Source organism: Bombus impatiens, unplaced genomic scaffold (assembly GCF_000188095.3).
Source record: "Bombus impatiens unplaced genomic scaffold, BIMP_2.2 scf_0217, whole genome shotgun sequence".
Classification (NCBI taxonomy): domain Eukaryota; kingdom Metazoa; phylum Arthropoda; class Insecta; order Hymenoptera; family Apidae; genus Bombus; species Bombus impatiens.
The window spans coordinates 1,424,333-1,447,965 of record NT_176636.1 but is presented as its reverse complement, the minus strand read 5'-3'; the positions used below and the strand labels follow the sequence as shown (position 1 = coordinate 1,447,965).

General features: G+C 37.5%; 1 protein-coding gene across 6 annotated transcripts in view; it reads left to right on the top strand.

Moving 5' to 3' along the window:
- Positions 1–23,633, top strand: part of LOC100744649 (pleckstrin homology domain-containing family G member 3) — a 94,633-nt gene that overhangs the window by 26,743 nt on the left and 44,257 nt on the right. The window contains exon 1 of one of the 6 annotated variants that reach the window (XM_024366413.2): positions 10,641–10,850. The exons of the other annotated variants lie outside the window; for them this stretch is intronic. The gene's annotated coding sequence lies outside the window, so the exon portion shown is untranslated. Of the gene's footprint in view, positions 1–10,640; positions 10,851–23,633 lie in introns of those variants that run through there. 6 annotated transcript variants of the gene reach the window in all.

Below are 23,633 nucleotides of genomic sequence, written 5' to 3'. Positions count from 1 at the left end.
TTCTTCTTCCTACGAACCCTTCCATTATGAGAACGAGCCTAAACGTTTCGACTTTTGTACAGGTACACTGATGCAAGGCGCAACGAAAAAAAATTTCTTTGAAAAAGTGCAACGTCGAACAGTGAAGCTTACAACAGGCGTGGTTATCGCAATTTCATTTTATCGTTTCCTGGCTTAAATTCTAAATTACGATGGTTCCATGATCGCGAAACAAACATAAACTAATCTTCCGCCGTTTATCTTCTTGTCTGATATAGATCGTTTGATGTTGTTTGGGATCGTTTCGTTCGATTATTTGAGACCGTTTGAGACTGTTTCAGACCGTTTGACTCGAATATTTGAGATCGTTTGAGACAGTTTGAGATCGTTTGACGAGACAGTTTGAAACAGTTTGAGATCGTTTGACGAGACAGTTTGAGACAGTTTGAGACTATTTGAGACAGTTTGAGACAGTTTGAGGCAGTTTGAGACAGTCTGAGACAGTCTGAGACAGTCTGAGACAGTCTGAGACTGTTTGAGACTGTTTGAGATCGTTTGAGATCGTTTGAGATCGTTTGAGATCGTTTGAGATCGTTTGAGATCGTTTGAGATTGTCTGAGATCGTTTGAGATTGTCTGACTCGATTGTTTGAGATTGTTTGACACGATTTAGTGCACGTAAATTTATCTTTGTTTAGACGTCGAAAAGGATTAAATAGCCCTGTAATGTTGCGTGACGTTACAGTGATTCTGACGCGATGTTTCCAGGTTTGTCATTGTAGAAGGTGGTTTAGGCCGGCTATTTATAATTTTCGGAACATACTAAATAATAGGATGGCGTATAATTTTGACGATGAGATCATAATGACGGTGATGAGGAAGTCGGTTGTTGTATGTAAAATAAGGGTGTGTTTCGAGTAAGCTTGTTCTGGCGTGGAGTTTGAATTCTGATTAGAGGGGGTTTCCGGTTCTTCAATGTCTAGCGTTAGGTGTTGCCTACGTTTAGTATATTTGACACGTAAAATTCCTCTTCTCTTTTCTTTTTTTCTTTTCCTTGATTTTTACAGGATGTGTCAAAGCGCGCGGAAGTAATAATTCAGAGATTCGATTCTGGTAAAATTTTCGCGATATTGTCTTAAAAATAATTCAAACAAACATCTGTTACGTTTTCCCAAACGGATACGTATTTATTCTAATTTTCTCAGCCTTTTGTTGTATCCCAGAAACTAAAAGAGCGATCCAAAAAGTAGCCTGTTTTTGTCGCACGACTTTCCAACCGACGATTTTGCGAGACGAAATCCTCGTAAATCGCGGCCAATTTCGTAACATTGCCGCGGGACGAAGCAATCGAAATGCCGGATTCGGTTTTGGGAAAAAATGTTATTTAATAGCGCGTGGGCAACGATATGGTGCGCCGTATAGCGCGTTGCGTTTATCTCGAGGATTATATGGCTGGAAAGTGGGCACAACGAGAAAAACTGTCATTTGACGGCTGGTCAATGGGCTTGGCAAAGCAATACACGATGTGTTATATTCGCAAAGTTGACGAAGTAAGCTCAAATAGAACTGCTATCTTGGTGTCTCTAATTCCGACACGCTTGTAAATAACGTTTCTCGTTTGAAAATTGCTCGCATTTCGTTTAATGCTCGATTATGCAAAGTGAAAATGAAACTTATTTACCACGTCAAGCATACAATTTCCAAAGTTATATTAAGAGTAGGGATTTTTTTTTAATCCAGATATGGGTACAGGAATTGTGACGATTAATAGTAATTGAGATAATTGAACCACGTATGCTTATGGAAATTCATAAAGTAACGAAATGGATTTTCAATAGAAACTTTCATCCTCCGAGTATGACTACTTCGTCTTATCACAGATATTTCGTAGAGGAAAGTAGAGAAATACGTGTGTAGAAAGTAGAGAGATGCGTATCCCATCTATTTTTCGAACGTCATTCTTAGAAAATCAATCGCGATAAGAAAAGATTCTTACGAGTATTCCATCATAAATTTACGCGTTATTTAAGACTTTTAGTCTTTTGACATTAAAAAAGAGAAAATATACACAAGTTGTAACTAATATGCAACAGATACTGAAACGTGAAACACTGAACTGGCTACTATGTTTTCGTAGAAAACAAACAGAAAATAGTTCTTCCTATTTGGCAATGAAAACACATTTAAAAAGAATTATATTTTAAAAACTAATAGCTTACTACATTTTAAGGCATCGTGGAAAATTTCCGACCAACAGGAAAATAAAACGATCCTATCATGACGTTAACGTTTGCTCGACTAACGAACCACGCAACGTGTACTGTACCAAAGTGAACGACACAGTCCGCAGCTGTGTTTGAGCGACGTTAATTTCTCAGATTTCTAAAAATTCCATATCGCTTATAATGTAATATAATATTCCGTATTCGGTTGCTTTCCTCTGTATCTTCACGTATTACGATACATCTTGTACGTTTCTGCATACATTATGTTGTTCGTAATATTGTTCATAATGTCACCGGAGTTGCATCGATCGATCCTCTCAACATCTCCAACGAAATCTTAGCTAACGTAGCCGGTTCATACTATTAATAGTTGTGGAATATATGTCGGAGCTTGTAGCGGCCTAGTTAATCCGCGAATGGCGCCCCGTGCAAAGCGCAACAATAGAATATTACATTTTATTAGGGGTTCGCGTGTCTCTCTGTATCCTTCCCGCTCTTTGTTCCCTTTGTTTCGGCCGGTGCTGTGCACGGACGGAGAATAGAGTCGACGTCACGCTGCGACGGTGCAATTAGCGTCGTATTAGCGATAGCGATGGGATCAACGCCGATACGTACTTTACAGTGTCTCGTAAAAAGTATTTCGATGCTTTCAAACTATGGAAAAATTCTGTGTACGGTGGTTGGAAAAAGTATTGGCACGTTATATTAATTAATTGGATTTAAATGTATTAAAAGTTTTATGAACAAATATCTTTCAGGGAAATGTCTTTAGGAATGATATCAATTTCTTGTATTCTTTCTAATAACTGTTTTAACCTAACAGTAATACCAGCAAGAAAAGAAGGAAATTACAAAATTTAATATAATCTAATAATTCCCCCAATCTAACGGTATGCAATACCAACAAGAAAAATGTTGAAATTACAAACTTAATATAATCTGATTAATCTAACTTGATATAATCCATTAACTGTTTTGAGCTGACAGTAATAGACAGTAATAACAAGAATAAACAAAGTTACAAAATCTAATATAATCTAGTAACAACCTCGATCTAGTAGTACGTAATACCAATAGAAAGAAGAAAACAAAATTACAAAATTTAATATAATCTATCTAACCTAACTTGATATAATCCAATAACTGCTTTAACCAAACAGTAATACCAACAAGAACAAACAAAGTTACAAAATCTAATATAATCTATCTAATCTAACTTGATATAATGCAGTAACTGCTTTAACCAAACAGTAATACCAACAAGAACAAACAAAGTTACAAAATCTAATATAATCTAGTAAATCCCTCAATCTAACAGTATGCAATATCAACAAGAAAAATGTTGAAATTACAAATTCAATATATTCTATCTAATCTAACTCGATATAATCCAATAACTGCTTTAACCAAACAGTAATACCAACAAGAACAAACAAAGTTACAAAATCTAATATAATCTAGTAAATCCCTCAATCTAGTAAACAAAAAGAAAAAGACAAAATTACAAAATTTAATATAATCTATCTAATCTAACTTGATATAATCCACTAACTGCTTTGACCTAACAGTAACACTAACAACAACAATGAGAAAAGAAATTGCAGAATTCGCAATAACCTGTCTAGGTAAAGAAAAAAAAAAAAAAAGAAAAAAAAGTTCCATAAACAGAACGTTTTACGTAACGCTGGTTTCCTAGGCGAGCAAAGTGGCACAGCATGTAAGGGTTGAACAGCGTTTCCTGTGCGCCGGAGAAATCAATCCGCGAACACGATGTACGTCCGGGTGAATTATTTTTTTCCCGTGGCCTGCACGGTTTTTCCAGGAAACCGCATACGAGCCGCACGATTTCCCTTCGCGACGATGAGCATAAGAAGCATGAGAAGTTGCGTTCCACGTGATCTTGGTAGCACTCACGTACTCCGAGAGCAACCGAGCAGCAGATTTAGTAGCCGTCTAACGGTTTCGCGAGGTTCTCGTCGTGTTCTTCGGTTTACCAGCAAACACACACGATGCAATACAATCGGCCAAAGTGGCAGTCCCACACTGCTGCCTTTTCCTGTTTGTTCCTAGGGTTCTTCGATACCCGGTACCCGATTCTCTCTTTGTTCTTCTTTGTTCAGCCGAGTCGATAGTCTCGTAAGGATGCGAGTGCACTGACCTATGGAGGATGCTTGGCTTTTTAAAAGAGGCGTTCGATTTTCTGAAGGACGTGGCAGCAGATCCACCATCTTAAGCTCGATGCGATCTTTTCTCTCGGTATCGAACCTGATGTTCGAAAACTATCTGCAATTTGAAAAAGTAGGCACGATCCTTCATCAATTTACTCGAATAAACTCGGCGAATAGCCGATGCATTGGGAAAAATAATCAGCTCAATTTATGAAAAGCAGTACATTGTACAGAGCATAATCGATCAAGCTTCTTTTTTTATAAAATACACGATAGTTTTACTGGAAGTATAAAGCAAATGTACCGCTAAACGTCATCTATGACACTTTTTACTAAAATTTTGAGCTTTTATAGTAAATGGCAATTTTTTATTTCACACGTCGAACGCAGCTAACTGGCGAGAAGAGACATTCGATTTTCCGAAGGAAATTGGTAGGTTTTAAGCTTGCTGTCTTCTTTTGTTCCTTATCGATCCCATTATAAAATTTCTCTGATGTTAAAAAAACTAGTTTAAGTTTGGTGAAAAATATGAAAGAATCGTCTTTCGAATGCGTATAAAAGCGATGATCCTTCAAGGATCGTAGCTGGGCCGAGAGGTTCCTCAGAGGCTAACTTCTCGGCAGATTTTGATTTTTTCCGTAAAACGATAGTCGAAGTATTTCGACCGTGATTATCACCGAAAATATGTTGATACTTTAGCGGAAACTCTCGAAAGAATTTTTCTTCCAATGGAAGTGCAACGATATACGAAGGACGATTGGATCTTTTAAAAGACTCTTCAGAGAGTAAAGCTTCGGGTTTGGTTTGCTCGGTGTATTGATCACTTTCGCGCCAATATCGATACTATCAACCGTATTTTTTATTTTCTACGAATTGTACAAGTATATATTATTTGATAAATATTTAAATTAAAAAAAGCTTACGATACGAATAAAATCTCACTTCCACCTAATATCTTAATTCCTATTTTAAGTCTGAAAGAATCTAATTTCCATCTAATAATCCACGGAAGACACGCGCGTATTTCTAATTTTCTCTTAGAATTCCTCCGACTGACCAAATCTTCCCAATTTCACTGAATCGTATGCGCAACACGTAAATCATCCATAATGCATGCACGGCCGATAATCACGGAGAGAATGCGAGCAATTTCCTGTAAATTGCGCACGATCGTTATCGGTACAAACGGCACTAATAAAATCGTTAGCAAATGCGAGATTAGTCGATCGAGCTTCTACCGGAAATAGGTCAACGGTATTCCACCGCTAACTACACCGTCCGGAAGGGATTTGCGGCTTCTCGTGTCGCTTGCTTTAGCCATAAACGTATTTCCTGCGTACCTGCTCACGAACATGTTTCGTTCTTGCGCATAATATTGGCTTGGCAACTAAGTGGTTGCGGGTTTTGCCATTAGGTGGTAATGACAAAATCCGCAGTCACTTAGTTGCCAAGCCAATAAAATAAAAAGTTCTCATTTTTGGCTTGGTCTTCGAGCAAATCGAGCTTGAAAATTTATTTCACTTTGAAAATTAAACTTAAGTATGCTCGAACATGGTCGATGCACATGGGGGCTTTTATGTACAGCTCAGCGATATCGTCGAACAGTAAGATCGAAATGGAGCAACGATCATTTCGATTTTCGTCGTTCGATACACGAAGCGCGCGATGTGATGTACATTTTGTCCCATCGTTAAAACATCGAGTTAAAATGCGAGACGATTTCATCCTGCTGGGTTGGCAACTAAGCGATTGCGGGTTTTGTCATTAGGTGGTAACGACAAAGTCCGCAATCACTTAGTTGCCTCTACAGCAATAATGGCTTACAATCGATAAGCAACAAACTGTGCGTGTATTCATTGAAATAAGAAATCAAGACATCGGTGTTATTATTATTATTCGTTGAAATAATGTCTTCGTATAATACGAACGAGCTAAACATGTATCGATTACTAGCCTTCAGAGAAGAAGGTAAAGAAGAAACCGATAGAAACTACGTTTATTCATAATTGTACATTCGAAATATCTGCAAGATAGAATCGTTACTTTCCTATCGATATATTTTTAACTGAAGCTTGTTAACTAAGCTCGTAACGAGCGAAATCCTGGCGCTTGTAATAATAATAATTACAATAATAAATAATATCTTCGAATCGGGGTTACGCAGGAATAAAATACACCAGACCTAAGGCAATGGATTTTATATCCCAATTTTGCGATTTTATCTCTTTTTTAGCTCTTGCGCAAAGTTTTATCGTCGGTAGAAAACTGTTGTACCAAATATCGTGGAAACCATTACGTTCCCTGCTTTTTTAAATTCACGTATCTTCTCGTATCACGCGTGTCCCCTTTGTACTTCCAAATTTCCTTTCCCTTCGAAAAACGCATACTGCTCGAGACTACACGAAAATCCGCGGTATAGTAACTACATTTTTTTTTTTTTACTATTTTTCTTGTTGAGATATGTATAATTTTCTGGACTGGGTTAAATGCGTAGTAAAGATACTTGTATGCGAATATCAATGTGTTGAAGTACGTGTGTGTGCGTAGCGTCTCGAAAACAAAGGAACGTAAACTGTTCAGTCGGTTAACAGTCGGGTATAGAAGAAAGTGGTGAGACGCGTGCAAGTGTGCATCGATGAATATATAAGAAATCGTCCACGAAATAAATATATTATTATTTTAATATCAATCCTCGGTATAAATTTAGCGTTCCTATAACATTATTTCGGTTTCAAAGATCCACAATTTTCAACATTTCTATTTTTCTTTTTCTTGTAAAATAGAATCACCAGACAAACACGTGGCAAATATAAAGGAAAAATAAAGGAACGATCTCTCGATCGCGTTGCGTCTGCAAATTCTAAATTCGCAATCAATGCGTCTTCGCGTAATTTCGCGAACACGAGGGAAACGAATCGGATCGATTTGTCACGGAATCCGCACGTGCATCGTGACTTACAGCGCGGCTCGACGATTTCTCCGCTCAAGATCGGCATTTCGAGCGGTTCGCGCGGCACGTGGGAGGCGAAACGGTCTACTCGATGCTAAGCGAAACGCAGTGGCGTAACCGGTAAACAAACTCGGAAAAGAAGGACACCCTGGGACGAGATCGAATAAACCTGTTCGGTTAACTCGTTATCGGGGAAACGCGAAACGGGTTATTAAAAGCGATCGGTTTTATGGTCGGGGATGCGCGGGGCAACTTAATGTATTGACTTGGACGTGTTTCAGTTCTTACAAGAAGCTTGTATGGTTACTCTGTTCCGTTTCTTTCTGAATTTCCTGCATACTATAGATTATAGTATCGCGGCAGAATCTTGATAATCGCGATGGAGGTTCAGATGAAAATAGACGAGGCCATTAAAATTCCGCGATGAACCGTAGCGTCGAAAATCGGAGTAACGCGAGGCAAAGAGAAATTGCTGCGCGAAATTCCAATCGAAACCGAATTAAACACCACGTCACAGAGTTTCTTCGTTGCATCGTATATTACGATACGTGTTACATCGTATCGAGTTTATCGTAACTTTCAGGGTGGAGCTACCCAAGTTGAAGCAGAAAACTCGTATCGGAAAAATTAAAGTGCGAGATACGGAGCAAAGTTCGTAATTGCAATAAAAAACACGTGGCAGAGTTTGCTCGTATCTTACGAAAAATTATTCGAATCTGTAAAAATGCAGCAAAAATTGCAAAGATACACTGGGTATGCGTGAGATTTCTATGAAAAATTAGACGTCGATCGTTTTGTGCATTATGGTAGTTTTGGTGTGAAAGCAACGAGAGATCTCGTCTGGCAAAAAATATTTAAAAAATTGCTAATAATTCCAACCAAAATTGAACGTAATCCACCGAAACGATTAGACCAAAGGATAAAATCTGATCGATGAAATGTATTATCTTCATTATGGTAATACCAAAAACGAGAAAATCTTCAAGGAAACCATCAAAAGATCTCAAGCGACAAAAGTACTGAGAAAAATCGTGAAGAAATCCCAACCGATCGTAAACTACGAAATCCTTAAACGAAAGGATAAAATCATTTCGATAAAATATATTCTCTTTATCACGGTAATACCAAAATCGAAGAAAGCCTCGAAAGAAACGAATAAAAGATCTCCGTCAAGAAGGATACTATTGGGTCGTCCGGAAAGTGTCTTTCTTTCGCAAACGCGTTATTTACAACCTCCGTACGAAACCAAGTCTGTGAAATATCGCGGCGTTTATCTGAACGAAACAAAATGGATCGTGCGTAATTTCGACAAAATAATATAAAACGAAAAACGTTGTGCGTCTATTATATTCTCATAGAACGAAAGAAACTTTTCGGACAACCTGGTGCAATATAGCGGCACATGAGCTAGAGGACAATTCGAATCATGTTGCTGTAATGTAATAAATTGTTATAACGTAACAATACAATAATAAATAAACTCTGGGCAAAGCAAAGTCTCCGCTACGTGCAACCGTAAAACAAAGTCAAATTTCAATTTTCCGCCACTCCGTCGATCAATATAAATAAACGAACGCGATCGTAAGGTGATCAGTTTTTCAGTTTCAGTCTCGAGCGATTTTAATAGCGATCAATATACGGTGTTTAGCGAATCAGTTAGTACCTAGCGTCTTAGCGAACATCCTCTGTACTTATAAATTATTTCAAAATATATTTGACGATTTCAACATCGAGTTATCTCGTCGTTTGAACCAACTATCCTCTGCAACGATAAAAGACGCGCAGAAATTGCAAGCAAAACCGAACGAAAGCTTCCAAATAATACGTGGAACGAAAGTGAAAAATCGGCTCGATCTTGATCGCTCGCTCGTTAACGCAAGAGTAGATCACGTAGCTGCCACCGACGAAGCAGCTGATCCTTCGGAGTCGCCAGTCGTGTTATCCGACCGAGCATAGAAAGAGGAAGAAGGACTTGTTGGTTCGATCGACGGCGACGACGCGTGGACTCTCGTCCGCTCGTTCGTTTCGTTCGTGAGACCGGTTTTCTGGTCTATGCTTGAGACAGAAAAGTGCCGTGGCGAAACGAGACCGCACCCCGTGGCTCCGCGGTGGTATTCCTGTCCCACGTGAACCTTATGCGATACAGAAACGGTGTGCACTGGCAACCAGAAGTCTCCCGCACTGGTGGCATCCTCAGTGTTTACCGTGCTGTCTCGACGACAACGACGACGACGACGACGGCGACGACGACGACGACGACGCGACGTCTTGTGTCTCGACGCGTCGTCTCCTTTGCCCTGCGCGCTCTTCCAGTCGGACGTTGTTAATCGCGAGCTCGTACGCAAGTGGAAGACGAAGAGAATCGATGTTCGATAGAAAATAAGAAATTGTGGGTGTTTATTTTTCTTGCTTTTTTCGTATTTTTATTTTTATCGTCGTTCGGTTTGATTATATAATAAAAGTGGATCGAAAGTGGAAAGTCTGGGCATTTTCATCGATCGAGATGATTTAAAGTATCGCCAACACCGATCATATCAATCGATAGGATCGAAGGTTGAACCGTACGAACGCTTTATTTAGCGATAGAAAATCCTGTCTGTTTTTCGTGTTCTTATTGCAATCGCAAATATGCACGTTCCATCAGATATAATTTACAGACATTACGGTTTGCAGATTTGCTTCGTACAGACGTTTCTAAAATATCGAAAGTCATAATGAATGCTAACGATATGCAGTATTCGTCTAATTACCGAGAATAGGAAATCGTGGGTGTGTGTTTCCTTAGCTTCGTCGTTTATTCGGTTTGATCGGAGTAAGAGCGCATGGAAAGTTGGGGATTTCGTTAATGGGGACGATTTGAAACATTGTGAATATCGATAGAAACTGATAACGATACGAAGATTTTCTTTAGCGATAGAGTTTGTAATTTGCAATTGGAAATCCGGAGATTCAATGCGATATAAATTAAAAGATTTGCAGTTTCATAGAAACTTGATAGGAGGGACATTGATAAAATCTAAATATATAAAATTATCTACGGTGAATATAATCGTTTGAAGGTACAAGATTACGAAATACAGTTCTACGTGAAAATGAAAATCTTCCTTTACAGAATAAGAATCATTTTGATGTGTACATACTCGCGAATCTTCGTATTAATTCATCCGTTGGTATTTTTTCTTATTTCAGCGACACTTTGAACGATTTCATATTCACAAAAAAAAAAAAAAAAAGAAAAATGCAAAATACTATTTCTCAAGAATATTATCAGCATAATTATCGACGATGAAATCATGTTCTCGAAATAACCGCGACGAGACCTCGTTTGGAAACAACGATCGTTATACAACAATCTAATGCACATGTTGAGATTAGTAAAGTTGGTCGGAAAGGACAATTCGATTTTTAAAAGTCCATTTCCTCGGCAACTTCGTCAGAATCCTGTGCAACGCTGCTAACATCCAACATAGAAGACCCAACATACCTAGAAGAAGATGGTATCGCGAGGATGACGCAGTGAATCGATTCGGTAAGTGTGTCCTTGCCGAACGATCAATTTTCAAGAACAAACTTCCACATTATCCTCCAGGCATTGTGCAAATTAGCCAATAGGTCGGTTCGTTTAAAAAACACAAGATGGAATCGTGTGAATCGCTTGGATCGATGTATTGGGTTGGCAACTAAGTGATCGCGGATTTGTCCATATCGGTTAATGAGAAAATCCGCGATCACTTAGTTGCCAAGCCAATAATTCGCGGATGAATCGGACAAAGATCGTCCGAAGGATCGTGGGCGATCCGCCAAGGTATCCGCCAGGACTTATTTCCCCCTTGTTTACGATCCTTATTTCACTGTCACGTTATTATTATTATCATGATCGCGTCCTCGATGAATATTCATAGCTAGCGGGGTTTAACTGAAGCCGATGATGATAAACATCGAGCCTAATGTTTCATTCATAGCGGTCCCGCGTTGCCGGACATAATGAGCCGGTGGAATGAGAAATTAGCTGCGTGCATACGATTTTAATATCCCGTTCATTGTTAAGCGCGCGATCCGATCCTCGGTAAGCAATTTTCCTGGTATTAATTGTTTTTCGTTCTTCGTTGCGCAGAATATTGGGTATTTTGTTATTAAAATTGTGATATGTTAGGAGATGGCTACAGGATTCTGCGGTTCTTTGTTGGTCCAACGTAGCGTATAGCTGGCACAGTATTTTAACAGTGGAAGATACTCTTTGCTTTTGCGTATATTTTAGATATATTGGATTGGCAACTAAGTGATCAATACAATCTAATGACAAAATCCGCGATCACTTAGTTTTATATCTTCCTAGTTCTATATTTTTCTAGTTCTAATATCTTCCACCTCCATAAGCATATAAATCACTTGGTTCTATATCTTCCTAGTTCTATATCTTCCTAGTTCTAATATCTTCCACCTCCACGAGCATATAAATCACTTAGTTCTATATGTTCCTAGTTCTATATGTTCCTAGTTCTATATGTTCCTAGTTCTATATCTTCCTAGTTCTATATCTTCCTAGTTCTATATCTTCCTAGTTCTATACCTTCCTAATTCTATATCTTCCTAGTTCTAATATCTTCCACCTCCACGAGCATATAAATCACTTAGTTCTATATCTTCCTAGTTCTAATATCTTCCACCTTCACGAACATATAAATTAAAATACAAGATATTGGGTTGGCAACTATGTGATTGCGGATTTTGTCATTAGGCGGTACTGACAAAATCCGCAGTCACTTAGTTACCAACCTAATATTTAGATATATGTCGAATTTTAATTTATATGTGGAGGTCGAAGATATTAAAACTAGGAAGATATATTTTATCATAGTAGAAATTCAATGTTCATAGTGCGATGTGATTGATAGCGTAGGCTAAATTATTTAATATAGCAAAATTCGCTATTTAATATATTAAAACTTCACCACTCGATGTAACAGAATTTCACCATTCAATATGATACAAAATTCGCTAGATTGGAAAATAGGGAAAATCATACGTTTGATTTACGAGTAGAGTAATCGGTTTAGATTTCGATTTTCGCTTTATAAGTATAGCGTAGCAGGGTTTCTGAAGAAGCGAACGTTCCTCCATTAGAAGTGAATGTTACGTTAGATTTCGAAGATTTTGTCGTTCGCAGCAATAGCAAATGGTTGGAACAACGCAGAAGAAACGTAAAATGGAAGATCCGATTTAAAAGTGTCGACATTCAATTAATAAGATGAAAGTGGCTGACATCAAACGCGATGGCACTTTCACAAAAAAGGCTGAAAAACTTTAATGATGAATTTGGTGGAACGAATTCGTTGGAAAAATGAAAAAGTCGAGCGGCCTTAGAGAATAGCGACGGCAGAAATGGAGAAAGTGGTTTTGACGCGGTGAAAATTCGCGCGATTGTTTGCAAATTAATACAATCCGTTCCGCGATACACTCGGCGTCGATATCGATCGCAGCCGACTTTCGATGAAAAATCGTCATTCTAAAGACGAATAGCTTTTACTCTTTCCAACAGTGAATGTTAACTTTTACGACTGTCGAGTTCGATAAACTTTAAGCTTTCTATGAAATTCTTTTTATATTTCGTTCGCAAAGAAGATCGCCAAGAATGTAGCGCGAATATTCTACGTAGAGGTCGTTGCAATTATAGTCTGCGTCGAATATTTCGACTCCTCAAGGTAACGCTCGACTGTGTTTCCCCCTCTTGGGAGCCCAAGTTCCCCCACCATGCGACTATCCCACTCCTTAGCGCGTCTTGCAGAATCTTCAAACAGGAAAAAGATACTACTCTATATGAGGAAATCGTAGTTTCAAATTGTGAAAATTCGAAATCATACAAATTAGTAAATAAAAATTATTCAATTTCGTAATCCTCTTCCACTGAAAATTCCATTAATATTTGATAATTGTTATCTTTTGAAATGCATTGACGAGGGTGGGTTTGAAACTGAATATCGTGTGACTAACATCAACAACAAGTAAACAACAAGGCATTTGATTTTCTCTTTCATTGAAATACAACATTTACACGTACGAATGGTGAATCAACGTACGTATGTTAATTGTCCAATACATTTGCGTAATGTTCCATTAAAAATTTTGATGGGCGCGTTTATCCTTGAAATTCGATATATTATTTATTATTGAACGTAAAGTTCCATCCACGATATATTCCACGATACGGAAGAGAAAGTAAATTAGACCGATAATATTTTTCGTTATAACTAAGTTTCCCAAAAATATTCTCAGTTTTGATAAAAATATTGATTTCGTAAATAACATGCATCGATAGGGGATGAAACATTAAAAACCGAAGACTAATTCGAGGGGCTAATTCGAGGACTGAGGCTTCGTGTTAACGTAAAATGTAACAATTTAAGTTAACGACAAGGGAAATATACAACAGCTAAAAATCACTACGAAACGAACAGCGTTGATACTTAGGCATCGACGTGAGATTTCACGAAACATTTCAAGCCAGATTTAGTAACGAAAATAATCCTGACTAAGAGGAAAGTTCAGCATGGGGTGTACACTGATGGCTACGTACGTACGCGGAAGGCAACGTGTTAAAGTCTTGTTCTAGACTCTGCTTTTTAAACATCCCGTATAGTAAAAGTCAAAAGTTCTGTCTGAAGATGACAAAAATAAATATCCTCTGGAGCTTTGTTAGCTCCGATTGCAGTCTCCGTTGAAAAAGCTTGGAACTAATATTTCCCATTTTCCATGGTAATTTGCAACGATCTACGGCACGCAGCTTCAATTTTCTGCCACTCTGTCGTTTATTTTTGTCAATTTTATTTATGTATTATCGATGGAATTATTTATAAAGTCGGAATTAATTATTTTACAAAATTGATATATTGGCTTGGCAACTAAGTGATTGCGGATTTTGTCATTAGATGATATTCACAAAATCCGCAATCACTTAGTTGCCAAGCAAATATTGCGATAAGAGTATTGCACGTTATTCGCAAATGTTAAATGGAAAAAACAAATGGTGGAAGATGCAGCAAACGAAGAATATAAATCGATGGTAATTCGAAACAAGTATCGGCAATATACTTCTGCTTTTACGTTATTCTAATAATCTGGGTAAACAATATTTCGTAAGTTTACGAGTCCGAGTTCGGTGAGCAACGCGTACGGTCGACCAGTTTTCCCTTAGCCTTTGCTCGTTTCGAAAAAACGTTTCTCCTTTTTCTGTTACGACTTGAAAGAAGCTTCGAACTTTTCATTTGACCGAAATAAATTGGTTTGGTCGATCCTCTTAGGAAAATTGATCTTCAGTGAATGGAAAAATTAAGCTTCTCCATCAAAAGTTTCTAATAATCAAATTATCAATAAAATTAGTTCGTCTTCGATAAAAAAAGTCAGCTCTGTTAAATTACCTGGTTAATTTACGTAATTTTTATCAGTTTGACTACCCTGAAATTAATCTATTTCAATGTGGCTGTATGATAAATTAAAATCAGCTTCAGTTCAGTAGAAAAATTAGTTTCCTTAGAATTAGCCAGTCTTCATAAGTGTATTACATTTATTAAAATTAGCTTAAACATCCCAAAATTGAACTTAAAATTTAATTTCATTAAAACTGTACTAAGATTAAAATCAACGTAACTTTTGTATTAAAATCTTCTGTATTCATTTTTTCTATCAATTTTTCTACGTCAAAATTAAAATTAGTCCAATTTCGATACAAACTTTAGTTTTGTTAGAATCGGCTAATTTTCATAATTTGCCTAATTTTATTTGAATTAGCTTAATTATCCTACGGCTAACCGACCGTAACAAATCTAACACACGATCAAAATTAATTCGATTTCAACAAAACTGATGTTTTCCGATCGCCTAGGTAGTTTTACTTCTCTTTCAATTTTTCCACGCACAGATCGCGCGTATTTAGTTATTGTGTTACTATTCGAACGCAAGAATCCTCGCCATTGCCAACTAGCTGGTGTATCGAATGGCCGTACACGGTGTTCGATGTCGTTCGACGGATCTCTCGTTCAAATTTAATGCCGACCTAGTATTAGGTCATTATTAAACGCGTCTGACTTTTTTCCCTTCGTGACACCGCGTCGATATCGGACTTGGACTCTACGACGACCACTTTCACGCGCGCATATATTACAGCAGTCGGAAAGCGTCGTAAACAGAACGTAGTTTCGCAATGGACGCGCTGCAATTGGATATAAAATAGCGTGTGCCCTGTCACGGACAGGTTATTCAGAATTTTCGACGGCGATCCGCAGGAATTTGTCTCACTTCATCGGGTTTCCCAGAGAAATTTCTATTTTGTAGAACGTTACGCGAGAGGCACGGCGATGAGGAAATATGTTAAGCGTGGGCGGCAATGGACACGTGAAAGTATTTTTTGTTTTCTTTTTTTTACATTCGTGAAGAATGTAAAATACATAGAAATATGTATTGTTCGATTTCATTTTATTTGGAATTTTTCTGATTTTACCAGTGATGAGAAAATATGTTAAGCGTGGGCAATGGACACGTGAAAGTATTTTTCTGTTCTTTTTTTATATTCGTGGAGCAAAAATGGTACACGATTGTTTATAATAGCATAGAAATACGTATTGTTCGATTTAATTTTATTTGGAATTTTTCTGATTTTACCAGTGATGAGAAAATATGTTAAGCGTGGGCAATGGACACGTGAAGTATTTTTTTTTTTTTACATTCGTGGAGCAAAAATGGTACACGATTGTTTATAATAGCATAGAAATATGTATTGTTCGATTTCATTTTATTTGGAATTTTTCTGATTTTATTAGTGATGAGAAAATATGTTAAGCGTGGGCAATGGACACGTGAAAGTATTTTTCTGTTCTTTTTTTATATTAGTAGGGCAAAAATGGTACACGATCGTTTATAATAGCATAGAAATACGTATTGTTCGATTTGGAATTTTTCTAACTTTATCAAACATTCGTATTTGATCAGAGTTTTATCTTCTCATCAAAGTTTAAAAATAACATGGAACTCGATCGATTTTTATTCGTCTAGATTTCATCAAGATCGAAAAACTACAGTTCCGATATACTTTCCTATTAGGATTCAGGAATAGCATAGCGTTTGCTATGTTGCTGGATATTTTGGCCAACTACAAAATTTCAGAGAAATCAAAAAAATATTATTCAAGTTTTCTTTCCATCCGCCTAAAGGATTTTATTGAAATTTATTAAAATTTAGAAGCGACGATATTGCAATATTTTTCGATATTCCGTCGATTTGCGATACCTTCAGAATTTCCCCCAAAATTCGAACAATTACACTTCCCTTAAAATGATTTCTAATAAAAATAATGAATTTCTAATAAAAATGTTTCAAAATAAAATTTCTCTTTCGCTTCCGTGAAATTTCACCTTCCGTATGGCAGCTCTGAATATCAAAGCCGAGGGCACACGCTATTTCAACCTTCCGACTGTGGCATCGAAGAGGTAGGTAGCCACGGTGGTTCAAAGCTAATGCAGCCAGCGTAAGATGGAATGGAATGTCCTTTGTGAACCGGCTGTTTCACCTCCATATATGTACGTAGCCGTTCGCTTAGCTAATATCTCTGTGGAAGCCGACGAAAAGCCACTGGTACCGCGTTCGAGGCCACAAACACCACGACCTTCGTTACACCGATCGGTTTCTACGTTACAAAAGAACACAGTTCATTGTACCTACGTTTCGTCGATAAAGAAGAAAAAGAAGAAGAAAAGAAAAGTACTGAAATAAATTCTAAATAGCAAACAGAAGACTCGAATCATTCATTGTCTCTGCAAACGCTATTTGTATGTCTTTGCAAATTTATTATTGCATCCACGTATCAGTTAATATACGAATGGTATATTGTGAAAATCGAAAAATTACCATGTCGGTGTAATTCTGTTTTCTATGCTACTCAGCAAGTGTGGAATAATAATAATAAATACTAATACATAAGAATATAGAAAATATAGCGCCACTCGTGCTAGTTAGTAAATAAAACGATGGTCTTTAGTTTTTTAACCCTTTGCACTCTGAATTTTATTTCAATTTCGTTGGGAAGTAGCTCCCAACTCTTTTAAGTGTTTTATTTGAAATTTACTTTAAGTAAAAGATAAGACAATTTAAATAAATAAAGGAAGAAACAAATTCACTTAAATATCACTTTTATTCGCATTATTGTTGTATTTTCTAATTTTTAAGTGTACGATATATCTTGAAACAATTTCCAATCCTCGTTTTCTTTCGCACGTTTCACAAAAAAAGGCGGGGCTGAAACAAAGGAGCTCCTGAGATAAAAACTGATGTCGCGTCACATTCGACATAGCAGTGTAAAGGGTTAAGTCATATTCGTAAACCTACGACTGTGCAATCTACTGATAAAAAAAGAACGCAGCCTGCTAATAGAAAAGAGCAGCGCTGATAAAAAAGACGCCGCCTACTAATAAAAAAATCCGCTCCATTGCGTACAAACGCTGTCTGCAACCTTCGGCTTGCCAGATCGGACGAATCGAATCATCGAATCGTGGATTGCCGTATAATATGGTAATTTAGCATGTTCGTTGTGGTTGGAATTACTCAGTGGAGATTAGACGAAGCAATTCGATGCTCTAATTCAGTCAATACACATTCGATGCTCGTTTAGCCGAGACATATTCGACGCTCGTTTAACCAATGAATATCCAACAGCTTCCAACAGCTTCCAACAGCTTCCAACAGCCTCCAACAGCTTCCAACACCTTCCAACAGCTTCCAACAGCTTTCAACAACCTCCAACAGCCTCCAATAGCTTCCAAAAGCTCCCAACAGCTTCCAACAGCCTCCAACAGCTTCCAGCAACCTCCAACAGCTTCCAACAGTCTCCAACAGCTTTAAACAGCTTTCAACAGCTTCAAACAACTTCCAATAGTCTCCAACACCTTCCAACAGCTTTCAACAACCTCCAATAGCTTCCAACAACTTCCAACAGCCTCCAATAGCTTCCAACAGCTTCTAACAGCCTCCAACATCTTCCAACAGCTTTAAACAGCTTTCAACAGCTTCCAACAACTTCCAACAACTTCCAACAACTTCCAACAGTCTCCAACAGCTTCCAACACCTTCCAACAGCTCCCAACAGATTTCAACAACCTCCAACAGCCTCCAATAGCTTCCAACAGCTCCCAACAGCCTCCAACAGCTTTTAACAGCTTCTAACAACTTCCAACATGTTCAAGGGCTGGAAAAATTGAGGAAGAAATGAGAAATTACGGACAAGGCTATGAGATGGTTCGCTGTAGGAAGAGCTAGCCACTCTTTATGAGAATTTTGAGGACGAAACGCGGCGAATTGTATTATGCGTGCAGTAATATGCACGGGCGAACAGCTGCGTTTGATTCGTACTGTAAACCCGCCGTTCTAATTACGTCAATTGGCCGTCATTGTTCTTAGGCACGTACGTAAGACTGGGAGAACGATTAACGCGATGGCGACCAGTGACTACTTGGAAACTGTGGCCCTACGGTGACTGCCGAGGCAAATGTTTTCGAACCGCACGTGAAATTAAGGTCGATCGTTAATAATAGAAACGAGACGAGGATATCGGGCTGGTTATTATTCGCGTGTGTCTTCGTGAAATCTGCATCGCGCTCGAGATATCGTATAATACGATGTGACTGCTTGAAAAACGAAAACGGTTCGTCGTTTGGGATATTCCGTGTGCAATGGTTCAGGGAAGTACTCGAACGCTTTTACGCACTTTTTATGCGATGCTTGAGAACCTGTAATAACATTGGTTACTTATTGTCTTTATGGAAAAAGAAGGAAACATTTGGAATAGAATTTATCGTATTCGATGGATCATTTACCGTGTTACTGTTTCGTATTAATTACATAAGGTTAATTTGGAAACTAATTGCATTTAGACATTTATGGTCGGAACTTCTTTATTTCTTGGTAAAATGTAAGAGAAAATTTGATTCCTTATACGAAAGATTCTGAAATCTCATTAGTAGCATTATTTATTCCAATTTATCTGCAAATATTCGGAACATCTTCAAATTTAAGAAATATACTTTATTTTTCATATACTCGTCGTAACACGAAATATCGTCATTTCTTCGTAACGAGTATACTCGTCAGAAATCGGCAACCGGTTAAGCTTACCTATTCATGGCTGTACACTAACTTTTATACGCCATGTAACTTCCAAGCTAACTTACAAACACGGTAAACATTTTTAAACTTCCACGTTGGTTCTCAAATTACTTTTATACATTTTACTACTATAATATCATGCGACGTGTCTCGTACAAAAATACACGATATATTTCTAAAGATAATTCCATGGTATATAGGTATTTTTAGTAACATGGCCCGCAACTGTAGCTATTGGTTTGGCAACTAAGTGATCGCGGATTTTGTCATTACCACCTAATGAGAAAATCCGCAATCGCTTAGTTGCCAACCTAATATCTTTGCTCAAAACGAAAAAGGTAAAGGGGATTAGGCGCCATGTTGTGTGTTCATTCTCGTTAAATACGAGGATTAAGCTCATAACCGCAGTTGCATCGGTGATACTCGACGGATTAATGCGGTGGAACGACGGGCTGTGGTGCACGTAATTAGAAAGCACACGCGCGCATTTACGCGGAATCGCCGCGTTTGTTTTGTAATTAGCGAGTTGCCTCAGCCTCGAACAATTGAATTGCAACGTTCGCCCATCCCTGGCTTTTTCTTCTAGTTCAACGGGATAACTAGCTACGATAACGAAGGATAATCGTCGGGCTCTCAGAGCCAACTTTATTCGCAGCCATTGTCGTCACGATTTATCGTCGTTGTTTAGAAACCACTTTGGAGAAACAATGATCATTATCACCGGTATATACGATCAATGCAATAATTTTATATTAGAGTTTGAATCGTCGTCCTAGATGGAATATGCGGGTGGTTTCTCTTTTTTTTTTTTTTTTTTTTTTTTTTTTGTTGATAGAGTGGGATATTTCGAGGTTCGTTACGAATTAGAAACATTTTTCACAGTTTCAACGTTCGTTGTTTCGATGTTTGACGAAGTTTGAGAGTTACGCGTTTGGGTTATCGGCTGTTGGAAAGTTGCGTAACGTTTGGCTTGGGATATTTTCGCGTTTGCAATGTTACGACGTAAATATTTACAAGTTTCAAATATTCCGACTATTTTAGCTTAGAATATTTCCATACTTGCGACGACAGAAACATTAAAATTTGCAAGCGTTCGAAGTTAACATTGCAGTATTTTGAAAATGAATATATTGTAATCAGAATGTTTGGACATTTGAATGTTTCACTTTCCAAAGTTACTGCCCTGATATCCTCGAACTTAAACCGTTGCAATTTTTCGATATCTTAATCACCAATTTTTAAAATGCGCACTTACGTAAACGAAGATTGTACTAGACTTGTAGTCTCGCTACAGTAAATATTGGGTTGAGGTTAGGTTGGCGTTAGGTTGGGATTAGGTTGGGGTTAGGTTTTGTCATTACCACCTAATGACAAAGTCCGCAATCACTTAGTTGTCAAACCAACAATACACACACAGACATATCGAATTGTGTAATATATCGAAATATTTATATAATATTAGGTTGTCCGAAAAGTTTCTTTCGTTTCATAAGGAAACAATAGACGCACAATGTTTTTTGTTTTATATCAGTTTATTGAATTGTGCACGAACATAATAATAGAAATAGAACGAATTGGGTCATACCTAATTCAATAAAATAATACAAAACAGAAATTGTTGTTCATCTATTATCATCTTATGAAACGAAAGAAACTTTTCGGACAACCTAATATTTTCGTATCCGGAACGCTACAATCCAAGTATTTGGGAAACGTATTAGTTGAACATTTGCCAAGGTTTATAAACACAAAATTTTGAATATCTTCGAAGATACGAAACGCTTAAAGCTCCTCGAGTGCGCCAAAATTCCAACACCGAGAATCAAATATTTAGCAAAGTGTACACGTTACTACTACGAATTGACTGCTTGAATATTCATTAAAATTCGAACATACTACGCAATAGTAATTAACAATACTTCAAACAATTAACCTCCTCGACTTCAACCGTGAAACTAACGATGTAAATGCTGCTGCATTACGTAATTTTCGTTGAAATAAAATCACCGAAGAAAGTGTTTCAGCGATCGGTTGCTTCTTTTAATTAACAAAGCCGATCGTGTGCATAGCGATCGATCTTTCCCACAGAGCGGCGATATGCAAAATTCGACATTAGCCGAAGCGTGATCTATCGACGTTCTTAATTAGCGGCTTGCCACATTTATCTCTCGGGTATTAGCAATCCTAATCGTCGCTCTTCCGGTGGCCACGGTATCTTTAACGATAGTTTGATTCTATCCGCGAAAAAAGCTCACCTTCTACGAGTAAATTCACACATGCTACAGCTACGTAAACTATTATGTAATTTATACTGTGTTTTTATACTTTTTCTTCCCTACCGATTGAAAGTTAAATGATAATAAGACGATTTGTTAAATAACAAATTGTAAATTATAAATATTTCTCGTTTGAGGTTAGAATTTCGCGTTTAACATTTCACGTGTTTAGTATTTCATGATTTCCTGTTTCAAAGTTTCCAGAGATTTTTTTGCAAAATATTTCTCCTCTAATGTAAGATATTGTACCACTTGAGGATTTCAAGGATTTTTCTAAATATCTTTTTACAGTTGAAGATTTTCCGACATGTTGGACCTAATAATTTCTCTCTTTTCCTTTTGAATTGAATTTATATTTTAACTATCTGTGTACAAATACATTTCCATATATGTACATTATCGAAGAGACTATACAAATATGCATAAGCCCCACATAATACAACAATGCATAATACAACAAAAGAATATAACCACGATAATATTTACGTATGTAGATTATTTGACGATGTTAGTAAGAATTTCAAATTTCCCGCCAATTTACCAACAACTTGTTTCGACCCTCTGTTTCTCTGATTTTTTCCGAAAGAATACGATGGAGCAGGCGCTAGTGTTTGAAGAAGGTAATAGCACGGGTATTTTTAGTGTTTATGGGGTAACGGAGGGGTCTGGCGCGATATCGTGTTCGGTGTGAGGAAATCGCGAATAGTCTGGCTGAACTCTGCTGAATGGCCCTTTCAGCGCCTTCGACGGGAGGTTCAATAAATACGACAATTAGAAACGTCGCGTTCGTTCGAATGTAATTTTTATTACTTACCAGCCAGCCGGCTCGTAGCAGGAATATTTAATAAATACTCGGAACGTGCCCCTAATAAATCCCCTCGTTTCCCTTTCGAGCTATTGCCCTTCCTGCCAGCTGCTTTCTAAGAATTGTTATAACATAATATATATGTATATTTTTATTATTACACTGTGTCGCGTTTAATTTCTATTTCATTTTCGATACATTAAAAAATATCTATATTTTTATGTACCATATTTAATTTTACTCTTAATTTATATTCATCTTATTTATCGTATTCCTAATCGACTTGTATTAAAACATGTGACAAATTATTTTCTCATCACTTTAATCCAATACTTTTTCTGTATATTCTTGTATCTATATATATAATGTGTACGATTATTATTATGCTATAACATATTCGTCTAATATGTCAACCTTTTAAAAATATTTCAACACGTTAGAAAGTTAGAGTCGTTGATTTCTATAAATTCTCTCGGATCGGATCTAATTTGATTGGAGCGAGAGATTTTCTATTTTTGGAATAGAAAATACTGGCTCGACGTGCGGAGCCGTGGGAAATAGAAAATCGATCGCCGATAAAATTGGCCGAAGCACAGCTTCCGACTCTGAGTAACTCGATCGCCTCGTTACGTGAAGGTTCACGTCCTCCCGGAGACACTCTCACTTCTTTCTTTCTCTCCTTTTTTATTTCCTTCTTCTAATTCCTTGCGAGGGAGGTAGCGATGAAAGTGATCTCCTCTTGCTCCATGTCGGATATTTGACCTTAAACAAATTTGTTATTCTGAATCTTGTTCGTGATCGACGAACCGAGATCTCCAAATTCGATCACCGCCTACAAAATTGGCGCGAAATTTGAAGTTTGAAGAATTCTAATTGAATCCGAAGAACAGGTCTTTTTCCTGAATCTTGCGCATAATTAACAAACCGAGGAAATTAGTTTTAATTACTCCCTTCGAGATTGGCGCGAAATTCAAAGTCCAGAGAACGTCCATCTACCCCAGAGAAACACATTTTTCCCCTAAAAAGTCGTATCGTTCGCAAGCAACGAATCGACGCGCCCGGTTCTAATCGGCCCTTTTTAAAT